Consider the following 18,124-nt stretch of genomic DNA (forward strand, 5'->3'; position numbering starts at 1 on the left):
CATTATTCAGCCTTAATAAATAAGGAGATGGTGCCATTTGTCACAACATGGGTGACCCTGAAAGACATCATGTTAAGAGAAATTAGCCAGACACAGAAAGAAAAAAATCTGCATGATCTCACTAAAATGTGGAATTTAAGAAGTCAACTACGTAGAAGATAGTAGAATGGTGGTTGCCAGGGGCGGGGATGTGAGGGAGAATGGGAAGATGTTGGTTAAAAGGTACAAAGTTGCCATGAGGTAGGATGAATAAATCTAGAAATCTAACATCCAGTTGATACTCTAGCTAAGAATACTGTATTGAATCCTGTAAGTTTGCTAAGAGAATAGATTTCAGGTGCTCTCATCACACACAAAAAAACAGTGGTAACTATGTCATGAGCAGTTATCCTGATTAGCTTGATTGTAGTAAGCATTTCACTATGTATATCAAATCCTGTTGTACACCTTAAATAGATATTATTAAAAAATGATGATTATAAAATCTAAAAACAAAAAAAGGAAAAGAAGGAGGTGCTTACACACTCCAGCATGATCTCTACATTTTGCTATTTTCTAAGGAAAGGGCAAACTGTGTGTGTGTGTGTGTGTGTATGTATGTAATTGTGTGTGCTCACATAAAAAGAAAACGGTACAAAGATACATAAAAATAAATTAAAATATTACTGGTATGGAAAAGACATATTTGAAAGACTTTTTGGAACATCATTTTATACTTTTTATTTTGGGGCAATATAATAAAATGAAAATTAACCTACAATTAGAAGTAAAAATTGATCCGTAACTTTATGAAGCAGAATTTAAATTCAACACATTGCATTTTTTCCTATATATAAAAAAAAATGATCATTTTATGGTACAAGTAAATACAAAAATTTGACCGTACATTTGTACAGCCTAAATATATATTGTAGACTTGCTCCCTCAACACCCTCCCCCCACAAAAAAAAAGACCGTAGATTTTGGCTTCTGATTTAGGATGTGCATCAGTCCTACCATTATACAGAAAAGAGCTGAATTAACTTATTTTCTAACCCCTCAGAAAGCTAAAGATGCAGAGCAAACAATTGGGCCAAAATCTAATAGGATACAAGTACATTGTAATCACGAGTGTTAACGGTCCGTCTTTGTCTTAAACTGTGGATTAACTGTTGTGTTTTGTATTGAAGTAGTGCTGGCTTGATTTTTAATACTGTGAGCACTGTGTCCAAACTTTGTGAGTGCAGATAATAAAGGTAAGAACAGTTCCAATGCCAGGGCCAGCATGACCGAGAAATGACCAAAAAAAGAAGTCTAAACCACTGTGTTATTTTAATGACAGATGGAAGGATATATCACACTACACAAAAAGGAGGGCAGATTTTGGTACTTGGGGGCATGAAGGAGAAGGTATTGGAGAGGACCTTTGCAAACCAACTCTCAGCAAGTTAGAATGAGACAGGGAAATACTCCTAAATCTAAATTTAAAGAGGCATCAATGCTCAGTCAAAAATTGTGAATACCAAAGTCAGCTAGGACATACCGCGTGAACAAACAGGTATTAGATCATTCCTTTGATTGCTCTGTGACCCTGAGTAAAGTTACATTTCCTGATTCAGAGGCTGCAACTAAAATGTCCTGTTGGTGAACAAAGGGAGGCATTTTGTTACTGCGTGTGTCTACCCCTTACGGTGCAGAGCAGATTGCATCAGTTCTTACCAGTGATTCTGCTTTTATAGTATATAAAATGATGTGTTGATCGTGACGACAACTACAAAACATGTTTCCTGTAGCTCTTAGGTACTTTGTTATTTGAAAAATGGAGTTTCAAATGGCTTTCTTGATTTCTATGAAAACTGTAATGAGGTACATAAAAAGTAAAATAAAAGACTGTTGATATCTTGTTCAGATGCAAACTAGACTTTGCTCATTTATCTGTATATCCAGCAGGCAATGAAGATGTAAATTTTGGCAAATTCCATTCAGTTTATGAATTTCTTACAAAAGAAAACAGAAAGATCTATTTGCTAACTGTCCTGCACTACGTGTCTTGTAAACAACACTGCTAAAAAGGATACCTAGGATATCTGCTAAAAAGGATTACTTAGGACACTGGGACTGTAATAATGAAAGCTTTTGGTCACCCTTCAGTTTCCTTAAAATGTAGAGAAACAGTGAGATATTGACTCTATAGAAATGGAAGGAGACGTGTGCAGATATGTGCTTACAACAGTTAAAATGTTGGCTTGCTGTAAACTCAAAGTGTGGGACAAGAAAATGTCCCAAGCAAGATAAATACAACTACACACACACGCACACACACAACACACACACACACACACAATATATTCAAACTGCTGAAATCGAAACACAACTACAGTGGTCTACACACAATTCTGTAGGTTTTCAAATTTCAAAGGACTGTGCAGTACAAAGAGTGGACCTCACTGTATGCAAATTGAAAGCAAAATCCAACAGGAAATAGGGGATCCTAGAGTGCAATTGTAACAAATGAATCTAACTATATCACAAATGTATGACATTACCACACTGAATGGGATGCAGGAAAAAGAAAGTGACTTTAGAAAACGGAGTTTTGATTAGATATTCAAGTTAAAGCCAAAAAGAAATATTCACAAATAATGTGCTCTATTTGGTAAATTTTTTTCTCATAGAAGTACAAGTTAGCAATTCTGAAACTATTTAGCATGTGTACTGGAGTTGAACAAATAGGTAAATTGCAGATAATAAAAGAGCCAGGTTTTTCACTGTTAGAGAAAGAAATTACAAATAAGCAAAGGGAGAAGGCTAGAATGAAACTTGTGTTGCATTAGAACCAGAGACATCAGTATAACCTGCTTCAATCAATGAAACAACCAATCAATCAAAGTTTGTGTGTACCTATACACACATAGAGAGATAGAAAAAATAAAAATAGATGTGTGTGTACAGGTTAATTACATAATTTCTTATCTCTGCTCATTAAGAGACCCTAGAAACTCCAGAAGCAACAAGAACACCTAGCCCCTAGATCTTGGCTTCTAAATACCCTCTTCCAATAAATGGAACCAGGTTCACTGGAGAAATGGCCATTCTAGAGCTAAGGCAGGGAAAATGCAAGGTGAGCCTGGAGCATCTCGTTTTTCCAGAAAGGAAGAAACTGCTAAAAAATGGATGTGGTCATGTCAAAATGACACAGGACCTCAAACTGAAAGAGCTCCCAGTGGAAGCTGGAACATTTTGAGTAAAATAATAAATAGTGGTAGTTTAGGATTATAATGCAAAGAATAAAGTAAATGTCCACGAGCCTATATGGGTGTAAGTAATAACTGAATAAATAAATATTAAAAGAAGAGAAAAATCTTCCTAGCAAAAGAGTTCCAATAAATAAATGAAGAAGAATTGTGGGAGACAGAAAAGCACCATTAGCAATCTAAATTAATCAAAGCTGCAGATAAGATCCACTGAAGAATACGAAAACTAGCGCAAACATTAAAGACACACAGGATATTTTCATAGCCTCAAAATAACTCTCCCCAAGTATTTAATAATTATACTATAGTTTAAATATGTGACCAAAAAAGTTTTTTGATACTCCTCCCTTTAGGTGTCAAAGGTTAATGTTGTTGCTCCTACAGACTGTGGGTTGGATTTAGTGACTGGCTTATAACAAACAGAGCATGGAGAGGAAAATGTAGTAACTCTACAATGGAGAGATCTGGCAGGTACCCCCTCAACTAAGTGAGTGACATTAGTATCGCTAGTGATAAGTCATGTTTATGTTATGCATCCTTTGATATAATGAGATAAGAAGGGCAAATCCCCTGTTTGGTGTTCTTCTCCAAAATACACATCAGCAGTAACACTGGACAAAACCAAACTAAGTGCTATTCTAGAATATACGTATATATTAGAATATATTTATTCTCTCTATGTAATCTCTATATAGCACCCCTTCTCTCTGTCTCTCACTGTCTCTCTGTGTAATATATGTGATTATACAACATATATATACATATATACATATTACATGTAGTACAACATATACACATATAAGATTATATTACTGAAATATAAACATTTTTATATATTAATTTTAATATTTTATGCATGTATTATCTATATAATATGACTATACAAAGATTACTTTTATGTAAAGTAAAAAAATATTACTATATAAGTCTATATAAAAATTAGTACTCTCTAAAAGTGTACAGGTCATTAAAGACAAGAAAAAACAATTCTGGAACAGAAAAAAGATATTAGTGGAAAAACTGGAGAAAACCACGTAAGGTATATAGCATAGCACATAGTATTACACCAGTATTAATTTCCTGGTCTGGACAGATGTACATGGTTACATAAGACGTTAACATTGGGAGGTGCTGGGTCACAGCTGTATGGGAATATTTTGTACTATTGTTGAAACTATTCTCAAAATAAAGATTACTTCAAAGTAAAAAGTTTAAAAATTCAAAGAAATCTTAAACTGCTGTATATATTCATACTAATAAAATTATTGGATTTTTGTTTTGCAAAAAGTTACATGTTACTAGTCTAAGTAATAGTAGATGCAAAAATAAAACCACAGATATTGAGTAGAAACTCTGCATTTCTAAATTGGTTCAAAAATATCAGAGTAAACTCAGAATATATTTAGTGTTTAAAGAATAGGCATATATTAGGGAAAAGATCTGAAAATAAAGTCATCTTACAAAACACTGTCAACAAAACAAAAGAATAGGTATATATTGCCCCTTTCAGTTGATAAGGTCTAAATACAACCCAGTAGTCGTAAGTCCCCCCTCAAACTGTAGGGGAGAATATTTATTGATTTACATTATATTTTGAAAGTTACAATTTTACCAACACTTAACACAACAGCCATTTTTATAGTAACCTAAGATTTGGAATTTATTCCAGAGCATTCAATATCAGATTGATTTAAAGGATTCTCTTTTTTTTGAAAGCCATGTTGAAGTCACTCGTGATGTGTTACATGCCTCATGTAATTTAAATAAAATGTAAGGATGACATTAGTGTTTTAATAGAAAACAGTAGACTTTTTATAAACAAAAAAAACCTCAAGCAGCTGGTAGAGAAAGGCTGGGGCATGGACGAGCACAGCCGACCAGCAATGATCTTTCAGTTTTCCGTAGACGCTAATCAGTGCCTCTTACAGAGGGAACAGGGGATGAAGTGCCACGGGAGGGTCAAGCAGAGACTTGTGAAGGGAGATTTCACTGAGAAATGATCAATGAATAAATACGCTCTTAAAGAGTATATACCAATCAATAACACCGCTTACTCTTTGGGTTCTTGAAACTGAAGAGGAGTAGCAGGGTATTTTGACAGGGAACATTCATATTAACTTTATAAACATACAGATTTATTAAAAAATGTAAATGTAATTTTTTCTAACAGCAATTAAAATTAAACTGATAATTTCAGGAAAAAGCTAGTGGTGTCTATATATTATATATTAGAAGTTTATCAAAGAAGCAAAGTAAGCTAAGGGACAGAGGGAAATAATCATTTTGAAGACAAATATGTAAATAACAAACAAGAATGCCACTTGACTTGGAGTGAGCACTCACACAATTCACGTAAATCAGAGACAACTTTGCCGGAGCCTCTTGCCCTTGAACAAGTTGTGGTCCCTGATTCCTCCTGTCCTGGGGGTACTGGAGATATTCAGGGACAAATAAAGACCCATTTTATTCCCCTGAGCACAGGACTTTTCATGGAGACTCCATCAGAAGCCAAATTATGTATGCTGTGTTCTCTGAGATGGAGATATATAAACATCTATTAAAATGTTATCTGGGCAGAACATATTTATGAGAACAAACTGTTGTATGAAGGTGTTAGGGATGAGGGTGAGTACATTAGAAATTCGGGTTTTGCAGAGGGGAATGTGAGTTCCTTGGTGGGTAGAAATGTAGTAGATTAGAAGGATAATTAGATTCTCAAAGGAATTTTTAAATCACAGATATTTTTGAGAAAAATTATTAGTCTCCTTAAACCACAACAAACTTCCAATGGAGGGGAACACCCTCGTGCCTGCCACACACACACACACACACACCCACACACATACCCCTCTGTACATTTCAGAAAATACCCTTCAGACACCAAGGGACCACTCCATAGATCACAGCTAATGATCATTATCTTATCTTCACTTGTGTTTAGAGTGAAGGGTTTAGCACAAATACAGTGATGTGATAGGTGTTTGACTGGTCAGGGCAAGACGTAGATCTCAGGGCTGCATCAGGGGAGAGGGAGGAAGAATGCTCAGAAGCCCTAAAGCAGGTTAGCATGACTGACTGTGTCTCTGGATCCCTCAGAAAACTCTCTGGTCTCTACCAGTAATGTTGTTCTAACCCAGGAAAGCAAAACTTTTTGTCCACATAATGTTTCTCACTGCGTTTCCTGAGATATATTCTATTTCTTCTAAGTTCCATGTATTTGTCTGAAAAGAATAGCCACTTACCAAATTGTGCTTCTTGCTAAGACAGTGGCTGCAGTTGTCGTGTCTTGTGCGTCTGCAAAGAGGGTGCATCTGAACCCTGAGATATAGGTTTGGGATTCCACATGTCAGCTCCTGGGAAGTGATTATCCTTTCACCTGTAAGTTCAGTGACAGGGTCCACATGGGGAATCAAGATGATCTCTGAAAAACATGTGTGAAGTGAACAATTCCCAGAAGGCCATTAATGTTGATTAAGGAAATTATCCAGAGAGAATGACAAGAATATCTAGAGGAGAAAATTATCGGCGAAGTCTGAGAAAGGGTAGGTCTCAATGAGAGGTAAGTACAGAATGCTGAGTTCTAAGAAGGAGGGAATTAGCTGAGGCAATGGCTATACTGGAATCATGGCTATTTTGTTCCTTCAAAATATGAATTATTTCTATTCCTGATAATAGTGAGCAATAACAAACTTGGAGGGAAAGGAATAGGAAGTGTAGAATTAGAGAGGGTAATTAAGAGTATAAAGGTGGAAGGTAAGCTGTGTTTTCTGAGGGTTTCATCGTTTCAACAAATACTGACTGAATACCTACTCTCTGCCATCATCTCTAGATGCATCGTCTGGATGCATTCGCTGTACACATTAGTGAACAAGCCTACAAAGAAATGTGTCCACCTGTAGCCTTCATGTGCATTGAGGGAGGTAGACAATAAGTAATGAAGGAAAAGTTATAAATTATATAGTAAAGTATATGGTGAAAAGTGTAATGACAAAGAAATGACAAAGAGCTGAACTGAGTGATGACATACATTTGGAATAGGATGCGATGCATTGCAATACGGAATAGAAGGGGCAGGGGCAGTCTCACAGGAGAAATAATATTTGAGCAAATACTTAAAGGAGTTCAGAGAGAGTGATCTGAATACACATGATGTTCCATGAAGAAGAAATGGCCAGACCAATGCCCTTTGGGAAAGGATGACCACATGTCCACGTGGGAGTATAAAACCCAGGGCTTCCTCAGGACCACAATGACGATCTTCCCAGATCCAGAGCTTCCTGTGGGGTTGGCTGAGGCCTTCATCATTTTTGCATCACAGCTCAGCATCCGCCTCTGCCCAGTCCTGTTTACTTCCTCTACCTTCCACAGGTACTGACGCCAAGACCCATTCCAAGTAAATGTCATGTGCGACCATCTCCAGCTCACTGTCTGCTTCCCTGAGAATCCAGAGAGTAAGATTAATTTGATATTACCAAATATTTGGTCGAATTGTTAAGCCAAACTGTATAAAAGAAGAATGTAACAGAATATAGGACTAGGCTATCAGAAATGGAGATAGCAGAAAATTTTATATACTGGAGGTTCAGAGGAGGCCAATAAATTGGATTTGGGAGCATTGCTACAACAGAAATATAACACAGTACCTTTCTATCTGTGGGTAAAGTTCCTGGATTAATTACTTGAGAAACAGATCAGTTTAGACTGAGGAGATGTCTCAGATCTTCAGGACTCTTTCATATAGTGAAGTGAGGGCTGCAATTGGTGGCAGGTAGCAAATCTAACTATACATTTCTATATGCAACTTTTTTGGGGTGGAAATCAGAAAAATTTAAAAAGCTAGTGGTAGATAACAAGAACATTTAATGGCTTATTGATGAAAACATTTTACATCTGGAAGTCCACTTTCTAAAACTGCCAGCTGGCCATTGATGCTGTTCAGTTTCCAACTTTAAAAATATGAAGAAAGGATTTTTTCCTGAATTCTATGGTGATAGTAAAATATGCATAAGCTCCATAACTAGAAATAATTACTTCGTCCAAAACCAGCATATAACACGCTGCATCAGTGCAAGTGTCCCCTAGGGAGAAGATATCATGGAAGGATGAGACTTGCAAGGGATTTATAGGGGCAAAATATCTTTAAAGGACAAAGGGGAACAAGAGGTACACAGAGCTTTCAGAACTCAATGCATGGAGGACACATAAGAAAAGAAAGAGAGAAGGAAAGATTTGGTAGAAAATGCCTCACTCCTCAGCACAGTTAGGAGACATTCTTGGCCAGGCCAATGGGGGATCCTGGTGCCATACTTACTCTCTAGCGTGTGATCCCATTGGGCAGGAAGGGCAAGGTTCTTGTACCTCTGCCGGGCAGTCATTAGATGGGAACAGCCCAGCGGAAGTGAGGCCTGGAATAAACTGTGGTGGATCTAAGAGCACAGCACCTGGAAGCTGCCAATCAGCTCTGCTCCAGCCACAACAGGGTCTCTTGGAGGGAGTTCTGAGCAGGGTGCTTCCATGGCTACCCTTGCACTGCCCAGATCCACTTGTCCCTGCACATTTGTGGAGCGGTTCCTCCGTCATTCCTGAAGATCTCCACTCCTGAGCTGGTGGAAAGAACTATGGCCACCATTGCTGTTATGTGGCTGGGGTCACAAGTGGTACTCGCTCCTTTAATATCCATTGTACATTTCATTTACCTTCAGCAGGTCTTGGTGGCAAACGTAGTGATGTGACCCAACTCTTCATTCTAGAAGGGAATGAGCTCTTAGTAATTATATCCTTCACAGGCTGAGGTTGCTTCACATGTCCATTCACAGTAACATTTGGACAAGGTGTACCAAGAGCTACCTAAGTAACCACTAGAGTTACACACGTTCCTTTTTCCCCTCGTTGTAAAAAAGAAGTCCTACCTCCCTCCATTCATCAAGATCAATTACCTAGGTTGAGGTGATGACTATTTTCCCTGCTTGCTGGTGCTTGGACAGAAGGTGTCCAAAGTTCCCTGGGTGCAGCCATAACTCATAGTTAAAAGGGATCCATGCTATATCTGAGTCAATAGTGACCTCTTTTTGAATTAGGACCACTAACCAAGCAGATCCGAAAGGTGTGGATACTGTTAGCAAAATGCTTCCAAAAGGGTCATTGGGATTGACAGTAAGTGGCGTCAGTTCTAGTCTTTGGTTCCCAGACCTATGTCTTATTCCTAACAGGGACGTGGAATTGCATAGAGATATCACTGATTTAGTGCACATATTGTTTCACAAAGGATAGCACCCCATCCTTGCAGAGTGTGGCCTCTGAGCTGGTGCTTCAGCTGTGATTTCAGTAGGCCACTCCAGTAATTTAGGGTCAGCTACTTAATGGTATTGTACGTGATATGGCCAGTAAGTTCCATGGTAATGGGTCCACTCCCTCAACCCCTGCACTGTGAGGGGCTCCGGTCAGATGCTATGCTGTGTAGAATTCCATACCTGTAGAGAAGGCATTCCACATGCCCCAGTAGTGGTACTGGCAGATGGTATGTGGCAGGAAAACAAACGCATACCTGAAATAGGGGTATATTTCTTTGAGGATGAACTGGTCACTCTTCCAAGACGGAAGGGTGGCCACTTTGCCTGCTCAAGGACTTGTACTGAGTTGCCATTCAAAGGCAGCAGTAGCTAACTTGACAAGTATATGTTGACGCTATAGGACTGATGGGCTAGCCTCCATCTCTACTGCTTTGGGTACTTCATTCACATGCCCATTGTGCTAGTTACAGAGTTGTGGCTGATGCAGATTGTTGTCACTGGCTGAGTCTTTTTAATCCCTTTGTTTGTTCATTGTCTGTTCCACAGTGGATGCTTTCAATGGGTGTTAAACTGTGATGCAAAAATTTTTACACTTCTTATCGACTTCTGTATTTCAGTTGGATGCCTCTATCCCAAACCTCCTTGTCTCCAATCATCCAGTTCTTTTCTTTCAGGGTCCCTGACCAGACATCTAGGCCATCAGCCACTGCCCAGGAATCTCTATATATCCTCACCTCAGGCCACTTCTTCCACATAAAGTGGATGACCAGGTACTCTGCTTACAGCTCAACTAAATGGGAATGTTTTTTCCTCTCCACTGTCTTTCAGGGCTGTTTCAGAATATGGCTCTAAGGCACCCCATTCACAGAAATGACCTGTCCACATTCTTCAGCTGGTCACAGAAGCCCCTTCTAAGGCTATAGGGGTGAACTGAGTTAGGGATGCAGCAAATGGTGGTTTATGTGTAACTTACTTTTGAACTGTGATCTTGCTCAGGCTCAATCGTGGATGTGCCATTTCCATTTTGTGATGAACACCTGGGACTCTTCAACTTTATGACTTGGTTGGTCAAACAGAACTGTAGTTCATAAAAGTCAATTCCTAATGCATGGTCACTTAGTGCCCCATGGTCAGGCAGTACATCTTTACTAGGGTTTAGTGATACATAAGGAGCTTCTTATAAAAAGTCTTCTAATTCTCTGTTATAGATGGCATGGCCTTGCTCCAAAGCCAGGGAACTGCACTGTGATTCTTCCACTGGGTCTTGGCACAAAAACCAGACTACATTGTTTCTCAACACTGATATCTCCAACATATTAGGATCTGCTGGATCTGCTGGATCTGCTGGATCTGCTGATAAGCTCTAGGTCCCACTCAAATCTGGGAACCTTCTGTGCCACCCAGCATATAAGCCAATATAGTATTCCTTGGTGTGCAATGTTTTTCCTTCAGAAATCAAAAAGATGTCCTAGGCTCTGTGCATCCTTTTTCTGTGGAAAGGATTTAAGATACAGCAATTTGTCTTTCCTTTTAGAGTGGATATCCTGGCATGCCCTCACCACTGTACCCTAAAACTTCACTGAAGTAACAAGTCCCTGACTCTTCATAGGGTTTATCTCTTACCCTCTGGAGTACATGTGTCATATCAAGGTCTCCAGCACGCTGGCCTCCTTTTGCTCTTCCTTCTCAATCAGCATGATGTCAGTGTAGTGAGGTGTGTTGTGGGTTATCTAGGTGGCTCTGGCTAGTTCCAACCTAATTATGACAGAGAATATGAGAATTAACACAGCCTTGGGACAAAACTATAAATTAATTTTGTTTTCCACTCCATGTGAATACAAATGGTTTCTGTCTCTTTTCTGAGAAGAACAGAAAAGGACATACTTGTCAAATCAATGTTCAGATACCCATGTCCTTATCAACCAATTGTAGGAGATCTTGAACTGGTTTTGTAATATGTTGATGGGAATAAATCATATGAGATTGTATTAGTAGGAAATGAGGTAATGGAATATCGAAAAGAAAATTCACAAAGGAAAATCAGAACATTATAAAGAAATCAGTTAAAGATGATGTCAACAACAAGGATTAATGACATCTTCCTGGTTACGAGACAAGAGACCCTATAAATACCCAGAAGTTTCTGATTTTTTTTTTTTTTACAAAGGGTGGGGTGTGAGAGAAGGTTTCATTTAGGGAGGAAGACAATGATTCTAATTTTCTGAATATTGAGAATGAAATGAGTGAAGGCTCCCAGTGGAGCTCTTTTGTAGACAGGCATACAAAGACTTGAGTGTGTACGATTCATTGGGGTTGGAGAGACCCAGCTGGGAGCCAACTGCCAGCATGATGTGAAGAGCTAATAGTTTCAGAATGGTTGAATGGAGTTAGCATATAGAAGAGAAGATGAAATATTCCAACTGGCATCTTAGGGTAGGGAAGTAGTAAAAAAAAGAAGAGGCAATGGAAAATGAGCTGTAAAGGAGTCATCCAAGCCGAGACAGGAAGTAAATTCAGGAAGGTATTCTATAGTTTCCAAGGTAGCAGAAACATGGGATTAAAAACAGGCAAGAGGGGCATTCAAGAACTTAACTCTGATAGCAGCACAGAGGAAGCATAAATGTGATTAGACAGGTGAGGAGGAAAGTGGGAATGCAGAGGAAGACTGCAAAGCTCAGGCTATCCTTAGTGAAGAATTACCAGCTGCTCACTGAGCAATTACCAGGGGATGGGCCCTGTTAAGTTCCTCCTCCACCTGAGGGCTTTGGGGACCCAAGAGCCATTTTATATCTCAAACAGTCACAACATACTAAAAATTCAGGCTCACATTACATTTGGCAATATAACTCTCTAGTAGGTTTTATTGGTTTTTATAATTAAATTTGTTTCATTAAGCTCCCAGACTTGTGGGTACCCACCAATCTACATTTGATTTGCTGCTCATTAGACTTAATTAATGACACATAAAACATCTCAAGCTGCTGTGGGACCATGCTCTTTTTCCTAAGTTATTTTTACAAACTAAAAATATTCAGGGGGGGAACACTGTGCTATCAAAGTGTGTGACAGCTATACCTGGACTTTCTTGTGACCTCGGGCTGTATTTTAATGTCCTTGTCCCTGGTTTTGTCTGTTTCTTTAGGCCGTCTTCATTTGTTAAATAAGCAAAATATATAACATAATATATTGTTATAAGTGCCATAAAATATAAAGTGTTAGAATGGAATAGAAATAGTCATGGAAATGCTACTTTAGATATGGTACTAGAAAAAGCCTAGAGAGTTTGGCACCTGAGTAAGTAACTAGGGGTGGGGAAATAGCCACAAAAATATGAGGATACATTTTAGAGGCAGAGGAGGCAGCAGGACAAAGCTCCAAATACTATTTTTTGTACGTGAGAGAAACACCATGCACACCAATGTACCTGGAACAGAGTGAGCTGGAAGAAGGCAATTTAAATGATTTGATAAATCCTAAGTTGTATTAGAGAGGACCAAATAGTAAATCCTTCTTTTATTGATTAACGAAGCACCATTTAGCAAATATAAGTTTCAACAACTGCAGGAGATTGTCTCTGGGTTTTTATCCTGTTTCATAAATCTATTGGTGTATTCCCATGTCAGGATTTGAAAGTCATGTCTATAGCTTTATTATTCTTATAACTTTTGTTTTTGTTGGTTTGCTTGTTTTGAAATAGATCAAAGAGCCAACCACCTCTCCTTAAACTTCTTAATCAAGGTTGACTTATCTCTTTATAGATTTTTCTTCTATGTAAATTTTACAATGTATTTTTCAAGTTTCTCATAATCCTTTCAGGAAAAATAAGATTGCATAAAATTTAGATGTTCTGGGAGATTTGACATTGTAAAAACTATTAAGTCATCTATGCAAAAGAATACGATAAATTTCTATTTCTTTATATTTAATTTTTGGTTTATACCAGTTTAATATCTTCTCATAGACATACTGATATTCCATGTTAGATATCACACTGTTTCCTGTTTGGTTATTGCTGATATGGATAATTAATCTGCCAGCTGCACTTGGGTATGAACTTCTCCATCTCCTCTTCTTCCAAACCTCCATGTCCATTGAATTAGGACCTGGGAAAGTGTCTTCCTCTGAGTTCTGCTTATCACAAACATTAGGCCACTAGTACCCAACTAAGCTGTGAAGAAGCAAGTGAGGCCAGCATCAAGTTGTAGTGTCTAAAGCTCATCACATCTCTTTAGACTCAGCAGAAAAGACTCCAACTGAAAATTTTAATTTCTCCCTTCCTTAATAAGATGCTGGCAGCATGAGTTTACAGGTCAACATACTAATCACATGAAGACAGAACTTCAAAAGAGTGCATATCATCTGCACTACATACACCACTAGAACATAAGGTTCATTGTAATGATCCAAAATTACAATTAATACAGTGATTTTAATTAAAGAGATGAGAATTATAGTAATATGAAGCAGGCATGAACAGTCCTATAAAACAAGTGAATTTCTGGGTATAAAATGCTATTATTTAAATAAGGAAAGGTAAGTAATACTGTGGGCAACTTTGGCCCTACATGCTGGGGATCCTTTGAGAAATCAAGTGGAGCATTCTTAGAATTGTCCCACCAAAAGGTGGGGAGCCTAAGCTATTCCTCCACTGGTTCCCATCCCCACTGATTGAGAACCATCTCTGCACAGACTCTTCCCTACACTCTGGTTAGTGCCTGTGGGTGGAATAAGATCTCATGTTCATGTGACTGTGTGCACATATCCTCTTTTTTTTAATTGAAGTATGTCTAGCTGTTATACTTCCCTGTCTATATATTTTGTCTACTCTCTATATAATATTACCTCTCCTTTGTATATTTGTATTATCCAGATATTACAATCCATTTCAATTCTTCAAAGAAGCTTTTAAAGGACCTTAGGAGTTCTGGGCATCTCACCTGGGCCCCAGAACAATGGCAGTGGCAGCAACAGGAACATTGGAATTTTGTTCAAGCCAACAGGCAGATGTGGGTGATGAATTCCTGTTTTACAGCCTGTGTGACAACTTTCTTCCCCGTCTCCTCTTCTCTTAGTGGAACTTTATCAGGCTCTTCCTTTGTTGAATTTTCAGGTAGCAGGGGGCCCACTGAGGCTGGGCCAAAAAGCACCTGGATCACTCCTCCAGAGAAGCAGGTGATGGAAGAGGTATGGGGAAGTCATTCTGGCTTATAGAAGATTTCACTTGAAGTTTATGCTAACTAGAACATCCTGTTTTGTGTCAAACATGCATTGTACATCAGGTTTAACATTTAAAGAAAAGGATGCATTTAAAAATAAAAATGGAGTAACTGTGGTTCAAGCATTCAAATGCAGCCAGGTGGCCATTGTGGATGTTGCTTTAAACACGTCCCTGCATCACTGAGAACTTGAATTCTCTGAACTGTATCAGACTCGAGGACACTACTAGTCATTCTCAAAACAATATCTGTTATAATGCAACTGCCAGCTGCAACCTTGGGGTCTCAAGGTTTCTCCCTGTAACTATGCAACCATTTTGGACCCCAACCAATCCTTGCTTAACAAGCATCCTTACTTCTTGTCAGTTCCAATCCTAATTCTTGGCAAATAACTTATATAATTTTGTGGGGGGTTTGCCTTTATAAGCCTCCCCCATTTTGTAGTCTGGCAGAACACAATTCAAGTGCGTCTTGAATCTGAATCTCTTGGCCTATAGTCCTCAGTTTGGCCCCCATACAACTCTCCGCTATTCTTATTATAGACTGCTGATTATTTCCTTCCATGCAGGAATCCTCCAACAGGAAGGCAAGGCCTGTAATGCATGAGCTCATGTAAGATGTTTTCACTTTCTAACTCAAGATGTCTTCTGGGTGGTTGGAATGGAAGTTTCCCTTCAGAGGCGCAGGACTGCCTGGGAAGGAAGTTGTTAACACTCCCTTGTCTCCAGGGGTAGATGTTAGACTGGGCACTCCTACTGTTATGGTGGGAGACCTTCTGGACTATCCTGCCCCTGGGTCACTATTTGATCTTCTTGCACCTTCACTATCCTTCTTGGTCTTTCCTAGGGTCCTCAGCTCAGTCTCCTTTGGGCAAGGATCTAGGAAGTGTCTGGATGGCACCAGTCTCATTAGGTAGACTGCCTGCTCAGGTGGCAGTCAGAGACTCAATCTGTACCCTGGACAACAGATCTTTAACTATCCTTTGTGGCTGAACATCTTGGAATTTCCAGCAGACAGCACCAGCTTCATTTGAGAGTCCTGCCTGGACCCTAAGGGAAGGACTCCAGGGACAAGCACTGAGCCTGCTGGATCAGAAACCACCTCTTAGCAGCAATGGAAAATCCGAGAGTGTTAAGACATGTGATTACAGAAAAGCTTTTGAACAGTAGAGAAGACGGTGAGGGGAGGGGTGGGGGGTGGGGGTTATCCTAGCCAGACAGTGGAAACACTGGTGGGCGGTGACCAGGTCAAGCCTAGAGGAGGAGGGCCAGGTTCCAGGGTTGCCGAGAGGTTGCCCATGAAGAAAAGTTTGCGTGATGAAAGATCCTTGGAGTGAGCTGGGAAACTCCCAGCTCTCCTGGCTGCCGGCTGCTCCTTGGGGAGCACGCACTGCCCAGCGGACGCTGTGCGACACCTTTAGAACCGGCAACAGAGAAAGGCGCGCGAGAGAAGCTGCGAAGAAACGGCGACAAAGGGCAAACGGCGAGGTCCAACGGCTCAACCCTAGCTGGATTCTCTGGGCTTCCGACCTTCCCTAGCCTAGTTACAGCCGTTTGCCACCAAATGGGCCCCACCAGGTGTGGAGATGGAGACTGTTCAGGACAGCAGAGGCTCGCTTGGCTCCGGCCTGGGGGCGGGAGCATCAGCAACCAGCGCTTGTGAACCGCCAGCCCTTCCCCGCTTGGGTCCCAGGAGGCAGAACCTGGCAAAGCCAGGGACTGGAGCAATCCTGATCCTCTCAATGTAAGGATGAGGCTTGCAGGGAGCGCCAGGTAGGTGAGAGGGCCAGGGCAGTACTGTTTCTGGGGGACCTACTCCACCCAGGCAGCCCTGGAGGCATCTCAGAGGTCCCGGGGCTAAGGTGGGGAGGAGAGACCAGGGCAGCAGGGGCGCAAGAAACCCCAGTGTCTTCCTTTCAGGCAGAAGCTATGAAGGACACCAGTTTTCCCTTCCTCTACTCCCCCCTCCCCCATACAGGCGGCTCAGAGCTCGGAACGCTACCTCCTCCAGCACCGGCCCCAGCGTCTCTCCAGGTCCTGGACCCAGGGAAAGGTATGATTTAACAGCATCACCATCTGGGCAGGGAAGGTTTCTGACCTGGGACCTGGGACACTGCTTTCCACATCTCTTCCTGGCAGGCATATTCACTTTACTTTTTTTTTTCCTTCAAATTTGGTAAAACAGCATTTAAGTCTTAGAACTTTTTTTTTCCGGGTTGTACAGATGGGAGTGGCAAGTCAAGATTTTAACCCAGTCCATGTGATTCCAGGGCTCCTGAATTTAACCACCTGGACTGTGGTGCCTGCTCTTCATGCAGGCATCATGGATGATCATTTTTATAGTTCTCAGGGTACTTAGCACCATGGAACACCTCTGATGAGCACAGGAACTGCCTAGGAGGAGGTCTGAATTGATTCAACTCATAAGGTGACCATTGGCCACACTGGGCTCCAGTCTCCATAGATGTTGGGCCAGGACCACCAATTGCCAGCATATCCCCATTGGGTATTGTTCTTCTAATGGATCTTTGTAGCCTAAAACAGCTGTCTGTGCCAGGACAGGAGATGTACCTTAGGTGGGCACAGGATCCACTCTGACTTAAAAGCCTTGTGCCCCAAGGGCACCAATATCTCTTAAAATAATTCCACAGGCCAGTTATCAGTATCCTGGTTGAAATGAACAACTGACCAATATTAACTCCTCCAGTTGACTGCATGGGATATATCCATGTATAATTAGGTCTTTAAAATTTTTCTCTCAGCAATGCTTTGCAGCAAGGGTCAGCAAATTACAGCCTAGGGGCCAAATTTGGCTCATAGCCTGTTTTTGTAAGGCTAGTAAGCTAAGAATTGTGTTAACATTTTTAAAGGGCTGTAAAAATTTTAAGAGAAAACAAAGAATATGTGATAGAGATTATATGTGAGCCACCAACTTTGTATTATTTACTATCTGGCCCTTTACAGAGAAAATTTGCAACTACTGTTTTATAACTTTCTGTGTACAGGTCTTGCTTAGCTTTTGCTAATTTATTCCTAAGTGTTTTATGGGATTTGTAAATGTTACTTTAAATGGTGTCTTTTAAGTAGTTTGTAGTAGTACACAGAAAATACATATCTTTCTTTCTGTCTATCTTTCTAGCTAGCTAGCTATCAATCATTAACCAAGATTTCAGAAATGGAGAAAGACCTGGTTGAAATAAAGAGGCTTTTATTGGGGTTTGTTAGGACTGCAGCCCAGGAGACACAGATTCAGGAAGCACTTGAGTTGTGTTCCATTGGACTGAAAAATGGGGAGGTTTAAAAGGCAAAAAAAAAAAAAAAAAAAGTAAGGTTACATAAATCACTTGTCAAGAATTAGGATTGGGGCTGGAGATAAGTAAGGATGT

The 18,124-nt window shown here is 40.0% G+C and overlaps 1 protein-coding gene across 1 annotated transcript in view; it reads right to left on the reverse strand.

Annotated features, from left to right (window-relative positions):
• ZNF30 (zinc finger protein 30) overlaps positions 1-18,124 on the reverse strand; it is a 92,661-nt gene that overhangs the window by 32,363 nt on the left and 42,174 nt on the right. Inside the window, 4 exon segments of the mRNA XM_074371113.1 lie at positions 2-57; positions 6,476-7,669; positions 8,545-8,979; positions 11,147-11,278. The gene's annotated coding sequence lies outside the window, so the exon portion shown is untranslated.

Source organism: Camelus bactrianus, chromosome 9 (genome assembly GCF_048773025.1).
Source record: "Camelus bactrianus isolate YW-2024 breed Bactrian camel chromosome 9, ASM4877302v1, whole genome shotgun sequence".
NCBI classification, from domain to species: Eukaryota; Metazoa; Chordata; class Mammalia; order Artiodactyla; family Camelidae; genus Camelus; species Camelus bactrianus.